This window comes from Podarcis bocagei (genome assembly GCF_964188305.1).
Source record: "Podarcis bocagei genome assembly, chromosome: 5".
Classification (NCBI taxonomy): Eukaryota; Metazoa; Chordata; class Lepidosauria; order Squamata; family Lacertidae; genus Podarcis; species Podarcis bocagei.
In genome coordinates this window covers 22,363,793-22,371,499 of record NC_138129.1, presented here as the reverse complement: position 1 = coordinate 22,371,499, position 7,707 = coordinate 22,363,793, and the positions used below count along the sequence as shown (strand labels likewise).

The 7,707-nt window shown below is 41.5% G+C and overlaps 1 protein-coding gene across 1 annotated transcript in view; it reads right to left on the bottom strand.

The window, feature by feature from the left end:
- The window catches only part of SULF2 (sulfatase 2), a gene marked incomplete at its 3' end in the record, with an annotated part of 286,332 nt that overhangs the window by 228,382 nt on the left and 50,243 nt on the right, over positions 1-7,707 (bottom strand). The window lies entirely within an intron of this gene.

Sequence of the window (7,707 nt, the reverse complement as noted above, 5' to 3'; positions counted from 1 at the left end):
GGAGGAATATTCCAAGCTCTATTCCAGCCTACAGCAATATACAGTAGTACCTCGGGTTACATATGCTTCAGCTTACATACGCTTCAGGTTACAGACTCCACTAACCCAGAAATAGTGCTTCAGCAGCAGCAGGCAGCAGCAGGAGGCCCCATTAGCTAAAGTGGTGCTTCAGGTTAAGAACTGTTTCAGGTTAAGTACGGACCTTCGGAACAAATTAAGTACTTAACCCGAGGTACCACTGTACCATGGACTGATATCTCCTTTTAAGCTGGACTCTCTCTTCTGCTTCAGCAATTACTCATGGCTGAGTAAGATTGTCTTCCATGAACACAGTCTTAACAGTGTGTCTGTAAGAGTGTGTGGAGGCCAATTCTGGACCCACGTCCTTCCACAGTGGGGACATAGGTTTCTGGGTGGGAGTTGATCTTGGTGAGGATTTGCCAGACATGCCTTCTTGTTTCTCCCTGAGTTTGTGCTTCTTCAAAGTCCATGACACCTTTAGTAAAGGCTGTTCTCCAATTGGGACGCTCGCAGGCCAGTGTTTCCCAATTGTCCGGGCTTATACTGCATTTTAAATTATTATTTTTTTAGATTTTAGATTTTCCTTGAGAGCATCTTAGAGGCTAGCCTGTAGGTTATCAACCAGTATTTAGATGTGTGTAGTTTTTTTAAATAAAAAATGTTGTTTCTTTAAAAATGTTTTTTAAAAAATGTTTAGAATTATATATATAGGCTTTATTCATAACAAACGATATAATAATAAATAAATAATAAATTTTTATTTATAACCCGCCCTCCCTGGTTCAGAAAACCAGGCTCAGGGCAGCTAACAACAAATTTAAAACACTTGATTGTGATACAACAAAAACCAGTATAAAATACAGTATAAAAGCGTGAATAACAATAAATTCTAAAATCAATTATGGGGAAAATCCATCCAATAAACATTAGATGATCACCAGGGCTAGCTGGCTAAATTAGTCCTATTTGGATCAGCAAGGAGGCCAGGGGAGAATTAGCTGGGGGATCCCAGAGCGGCTAATCTTCATAAAAAGGGGAGGGGGAGGGAAGGAAGGGGAATAAAAGATCAGGCTAAATTCAAATTTAAAGCCAGGCGGAATAGCTCTGTCTTACAGGCCCTGCAGAAGGAGGTTAAATCCTGAAGGGCCCTAGTCTCATGGGACAGAGCATTCCACCAGGTCGGAGCCATCACTGAGAAGGCCCTGGTCCTGGTGGAGGATAATCTGACTTCCTTACGGCCTGGGACCTCTAAACTATGATTATTCATGGACCTTAAGGTCCTCTGCAGGGCATACCAGGAGAGGCAGTCCCATAAATACGAGGGCCCTAAGCCACAAATATAAAATAAACATCAATACATTATCACAATGTGGTATTTCTCCAATCCCTTGACTTCCCTCTACCCTCTCCATGGTTCCATTATATTTCTTATTCATGCATGCATGTCCATATCTTGTTTTCCATCTATACATATCTGATTCTATCTGTTATCATAATACTACAAATGTTTTTTTAGAATCCTGCTGATGTATCAACTTGCAGACAATGATTTGATATACCGTATTTTTCGCCCCATAGGACACACTTTTTCCCCTCCAAAAATGAAGGGGAAATGTGTGTGCATCCTATGGGGTGAATGCAGGCTTTCGCTGAAGCCTGGAGAGCGAGAGGCATCGGTGCGCACCGACCCCTCTCGTTCTCCAGGCTTCAGGAAGCTATCCGCAAGCTTTGCAAGCCCGGTGGGAGTTCCCACGGGCTCACAAGGCTTGCGGGCAGCAGCCTGCAGCCCCCGCGAGTGTCCGCAAGCCTTGTGCGCCTGGCAGGAGGTCCCACCGGGTGCGCGAGGCTTGGGGTGGCAGCCTGTCGCCCGAAGCACGGGGAGCCCTCCGGAGGGCTCCCCGTGCTTTGGGCGAGTGTCTGCAAGCCTTGCGCGCCCGGCAGGAGGTCCCGCCGGGTGCGCGAGGCTTGGAGCGGCAGCCTGTCGCCCGAAGCACGGGAAGCCCTCCGGAGGGCTCCCCGTGCTTTAGGCGAGTGTCTGCAAGCCTCGCGCGCCGGGCAGGAGGTCCCGCCAAGCGCGCGAGGCTTGGGGCGGCAGCCTGTCGCCCGAAGCACGGGGAGCCCTCCGGAGGGTGCCCCATGCTTCGGGCAGGTGAGCGCAAGGCTTGGGGCTGCAGCCAGGGTGGAGGGGGGGGGAAATAATTTTTTTTTATTCATTTCCCCCCAAAAAAACGAGGTGCGTCCTATGGGCCCGTGCGCCCTATAGGACGAAAAATACGGTATATGCAATAAAAAATCCCCATTCATTTTAAAATTTGTTATTGTCCTGATTTCGGAGTCTTCCTGTTAATCTAGCCATTTCTGCATATTCCATTACTGTAACTTAATTTGCCAATCTTTTTTCATGGGTATTTTTTCCTCTTTCCAGCATTGGGCTATCAATATTTGTGTGGCGGGTCACATACATAAATAGATGTTTGTTTGTTTTTGTTTGTTTTGTATTTCCCTTTCTATAATTCCTAATAAAAAGACTTCGGGCTTTTTGACAAAGGTTATTTTAAACATTTTCTTCGATTCATTATATATCATTTCCAAATTTTTAAAAATAACTTTACATTGCCACCACATATGATAAAAGGTACCATCTACTTCTTTACATTTCCAACATGTCTTTTCTTCTGATTTGTACATCTGCGATAATTTTACTGGTGTTAAATAACCACCTATACATCATTTTCATATAATTTTCTTTTAACAATACACAAGCCGTAAATTTCAAATCGTTTTTCCACAATTTTTCTCAATCTAACATTTGGATATTATGCCCCACATCTTGGGCCCACTTTATCATTACGCTTTTGACCTCTTCATCCTTAGTTTCCCATTCCAACAACAAGCTGTACATTCTTCACAATACCCTATTGTCTCATTCTATTATTTATCTCTGGAATTTAGAGATTTCATGAGCAGATCCTTTCTTTTTGTCATTTTTCAATAGTTCATTTATCTGGAAATGTTGTAACTAATCATTTACTTCTCCTCTTACTTCATTATATTCTTTCAATTTTAAATGGTTATCTACTTCAATTAATAATTGTCTTACCCATTTTGTTTCCACATTTGGTTTTTTTACTGATATTTCTTCAATTGGTGAGATCCACCAAGGTGTTTTTTGTTCTAATAAATCCTTATATTTTCCCCATACTTTTAAAATTGCATTTCTTCTTATATGGTTGTAAAAACCTTTTCATACCATAAATACGCATGCCATCCAAACTGATTATCATGACCTTCCAGGAGCAAGTTTCTCGCTCAATATCTTAAGGGAATTGCCGATGATACGATTGAAGCCAAACTGAGATATCTACTAATTGATAATGACCCCCTAAAATCACTCATGGTTGCCAGATTCCTGATCAGCGTCCTATCCCTAAAGAAGAGAAACGGTCTCCTGTGTGATTCGGACAACCCCTTTAAACCATGACCTGTGTTTTAGGTGATATCACCATTGTTTTAAACCATCATCTATGTTTTAGGCGATATCACCATTGATATCCCTGATTAATTTATGAGCAGAGGGCGATGTATAGGTTACAAAATTTATTGTAATGTATGATGGTGGTTTCTGTTTGTATGATGGTGGTTTTTGTTTTTGTTTTGCTTCGGTTACTGTTTATCTTTTGTAAGTTTTGGCGATTTTAAATTTGGAGGTCTAAGTATAATATGTCGGTATGGGAAACTGTCGTTTAACGGGCCAATGGCCGCAATAAAGATCAATCAATCAATCATGACCTTCCAGATCCAATAGATCTGAATTTTTTAAACTTATCCACTCCTGGATCCAACAGATACAAGACGCTTCATAATACAATTTTAAGTCTGGAGGGGAGAAGCCTCATCTTTCTTTAATATCTGTTAACAATTTGTATTTTATTCTTGGCTTCTTCCCTCTCCAGATGAATCTTGAAATATCTCTTTGCCATTCTTTGAAACATTTCACATTGTTGATCGGAACATTTCATATTGTTGATTGGAACAAAAATAACATTTTTGGTAATACATTCATTTTCATCACAGAAATTCTTCATATCAATGACATATTCATTTTTCCCACACTTGAGAGATGTTTTTTGGGGGCTTTCTGGGAGCTCAATAGGATTGTTTTTGAAACCTTCCAGAGGGTGTGGGGAACTCATGCTCTCATAAATGTGCCAGTATCAGAGGAAGGGGACAATGGTAGATTTATTTTTCTCAAAGCCATGTTTTATGTAGCCTCCAACATTTCACACAGCTTGTTTTTCATTTTCATTAAGTGAATAAGGTTTAGTGAGCAAGCCACTTTCTTTTGATGATATGCAGTGATGTAGTGGAGGGGGAATGCAGATCTGAAATGGTTTTCACAGCAGGAGCAAAGATGTCAACTGCCAAGATAAATAATGGACCTTCCTTGCTCTTGGCAAGTGAATGACTGCTGCACATTTCCCATAGTGAAAACTATGGCAGTGGCTCAAGTCATTGCACAAATTCCTCATTCCAGAATTAATTTTTGATACATGGTACATATGCAGAGTTACGCCAGCTACATTCCAGAACCAGAATTTCTAATCAGAATTAAACCAGAGTGACATCCACGGTGTCAAAATCCCTACTCTTTTTACCTCATAACTACAACACACCATGGACGCAGGTGGCGCTGTTGGTTAAACCACAGAGCCTAGGACTTGCCGATAAGGTCGGCAGTTCGAATCCCCGTGATGGGGTGAGCTCCCGTTGCTCGGTCCCTGCTCCTGCCAACCTAGCAGTTCGAAAGCATGTCAAAGTGCAAGTAGATAAATAGGAACCGCTCCGGCGGGAAGGTAAACGGCATTTCCATGAGCTGCTCTGGTTCGCCAGAAGCGGCTTAGTCATGCTGGCCATGGCCAATAAAGTGGGATGAGCGCCGCAACCCCAGAGTCGGTCATGACTGGACCTAATGGTCATGGGTCAATAGGCGCCGACTCCATGGGGCCTGAGGGGGCCCGAGCCCCCTCAAAAATTTGTTTGGGGGGGCTCCGCCCCCCAATAATCTCGGGCGCCCCTCCAGCAGAGCGCCATCGCCGCCCCTCCCCCAGCCCAAAATGCACAGGGTCGGGCTGCATGCCTCCTGCCCTCCCTCCCGAGCAAAAGCTCCACCCAATTTCCTTCGGAGCTGATTAATAGGCACAGCACGCTCTCCCCTATTCGCTCACGAGGAGGAGGCGCCACTTTATTTGCATATTCATGAGCTTATTTATTATTCATGAGCTTTCATTTATTATTCATTATTTATTATTCATGGGCTCCCCCAATATTTTTTATAAGTCGGTGCCCCTGCATGGGTCCCTTTGCCTTTACTTTACCACACACCATAGAACTGGAGGGTTTGATTTTGGAACGTTATGAAGAAAGAAATGGCATTTAAAGGCTTGTAAGGAGCTGTCCTAGAATCCTTAGGGTACACCCCTCTAAAAACCTAGTGGGGTGGACCTAATAAATAAATTTGGGATGAGAAAAGGATTTTGGAGTCATCAACCTGGGAAGCATATCAAGAAAGAAAGAGATGGCAGAGATGGCAAAACTGATGGCTCTGACAAGAGACACAAATTTAGAATCATTCAAGGACTGAAAACTTTTTGTAGTCTATTTAAAAAATATTTTTTGATAGGCAAAGTTGACAGCTGAGTTTGAAGTTTAAGAAAAAAATAGCAGAAGAAACATGTTACAGAGGATGAAACAGGATGTGATTAAATTTTAAGACACAATTGTATGCAATCATTATTATAAACATCAAGGTTTGGTGAGCAGGAAGCCATTAATATTATAGAATTATAACTGTTGAGAGATAAAGTGTAACTTTGAATTTTGAAATAAAAGAAAAAGAAATCTGAAAAAAGAAAGATGTTGGTTCACAAGTTTTATCTCTGAAGCAAATATTTTTATCTCTACTTTGGTAAAGTAGGGCAAAACTGCTATCAAAGTCATATTCCACCAAAACACACTCAAGTAGGTTTTAACAGGATTTTCATGAACATTTGAGTGCACAACATGACAGCAGCTGCTGCTAACAGGTGGCCAGCTAGATATGAAGCTGCCTGTGTACATTTGCAGTTTCCTGCTGAATACTGATGCTCTGTCAACACTGAAGTAGCACACAAGATTTTAAAAATCTGGCTATTTTAAGACTTGAGCATGTTTTAAAAGAGAGATTAAATAGAGATGCATGCAAACATCATTCTAATTATGCCATTGGTTGGTTTATAATTCTATACAGTTTGTTTATTTATTTATTTATCATCACCACGCAAAGCAAAATAAAACCTTCAACCCACACAATCAAAACCAATACAAGCCATGAGGACAAGAACAAAATAGCAAAAAAAGAGCAACACATTCCAAATGTTCCTTGGACAATAAAGGACTTGACCTGCTCTAAGTAAGATAGCAAGGAAGGAACAGATGAATCTTCTGGTACAGGGCACTCCAAGAAGTGAAGCTGCAGCAGTAGAATGTTCTACTTCTTCTGGTAGTCAATCTGCCCCTTGTGTGAGACTTTGGAAGTCCCTCCCTATAAAAACTAGACTGGCTCCCTCCTTGCTATCTTTCTTGTCCCAACAGGCATTTTGGAGTTGACTGCTTTTAATTAAAGAGCTGGCAACATGCTGTTTTTATTGCAATTATTGGAATGTTTAAAACAGGGTCCTGCCAGGGGAAAAGGTGGGGTATAAATAAATATACAACAACAACACCAACAGTATGGACCTATGTACAGTCATACCTTGGGTTACAGACGCTTCAGGTTGTGCGTTTTGGGGCTGCACACTGTGCTGAACCCGGAAGTACCGGAATGGGTTACTTCCAGGTTTTGGCGCTTGCGCATGTGCAGAAATGCTAAATCGCAACCTGTGCATGTGCAAGCACGGTGCTGCGGGTTGCAAACGTGCCTCCTGCATGGATCATGTTCGCAACCTGAGCGTCCACTGTATGTCTATTCAGAAGTAAGCCCCTTGAGTCCAGTGGCACTTACTTCCAAGTGTGTGTAAGGTATCAGATCTGTATTCCTCATCATGTCTGAATGTTAACACAACACAACTCTGTACATGTCTTCTGTTGACTTCTGTTGACTTTATGTCAACATATTTATCATATATAATTCAATAAGTAGATAGAGATGCGCATATTAGGAGATAAGCCAAGATGACAAAGTATTTCACAGGCAGTTCATATTCTGTGATCCTATTCCTACAATATGTTTTAAAACAATTTTAAATACTGAATTTTAAATCATTGCAACCTGCCCTGGAATATGCTGGTGAAGAGTGGGTAATGGATTAAAAATAATAATAATAAATATTTTTCCTTACTTTTACTTGCAGAACTCTTCAAAACAAAACAGGAACATCAAATGATACATCTGAATATATCCATACAATATCCTGTCTGTCCAGCACAGGCTCAGCATGTTATAAAATATGAAATAATCCAAACAGACCTATAAGACAATGTCTCTCTCCTTCAGCATCCATTTTGCCTAGAGCTGTTTTCCTAGAGAGCTTCATTTACATCCTCACTCCACAGAGTTTGAGAGAGAATGAAGAACCAGCTACCACCAAGATGGCGAATTTGCAACGCCGTACCTTTGTCACCTGATCTAAGGTTACAACACTCACATGT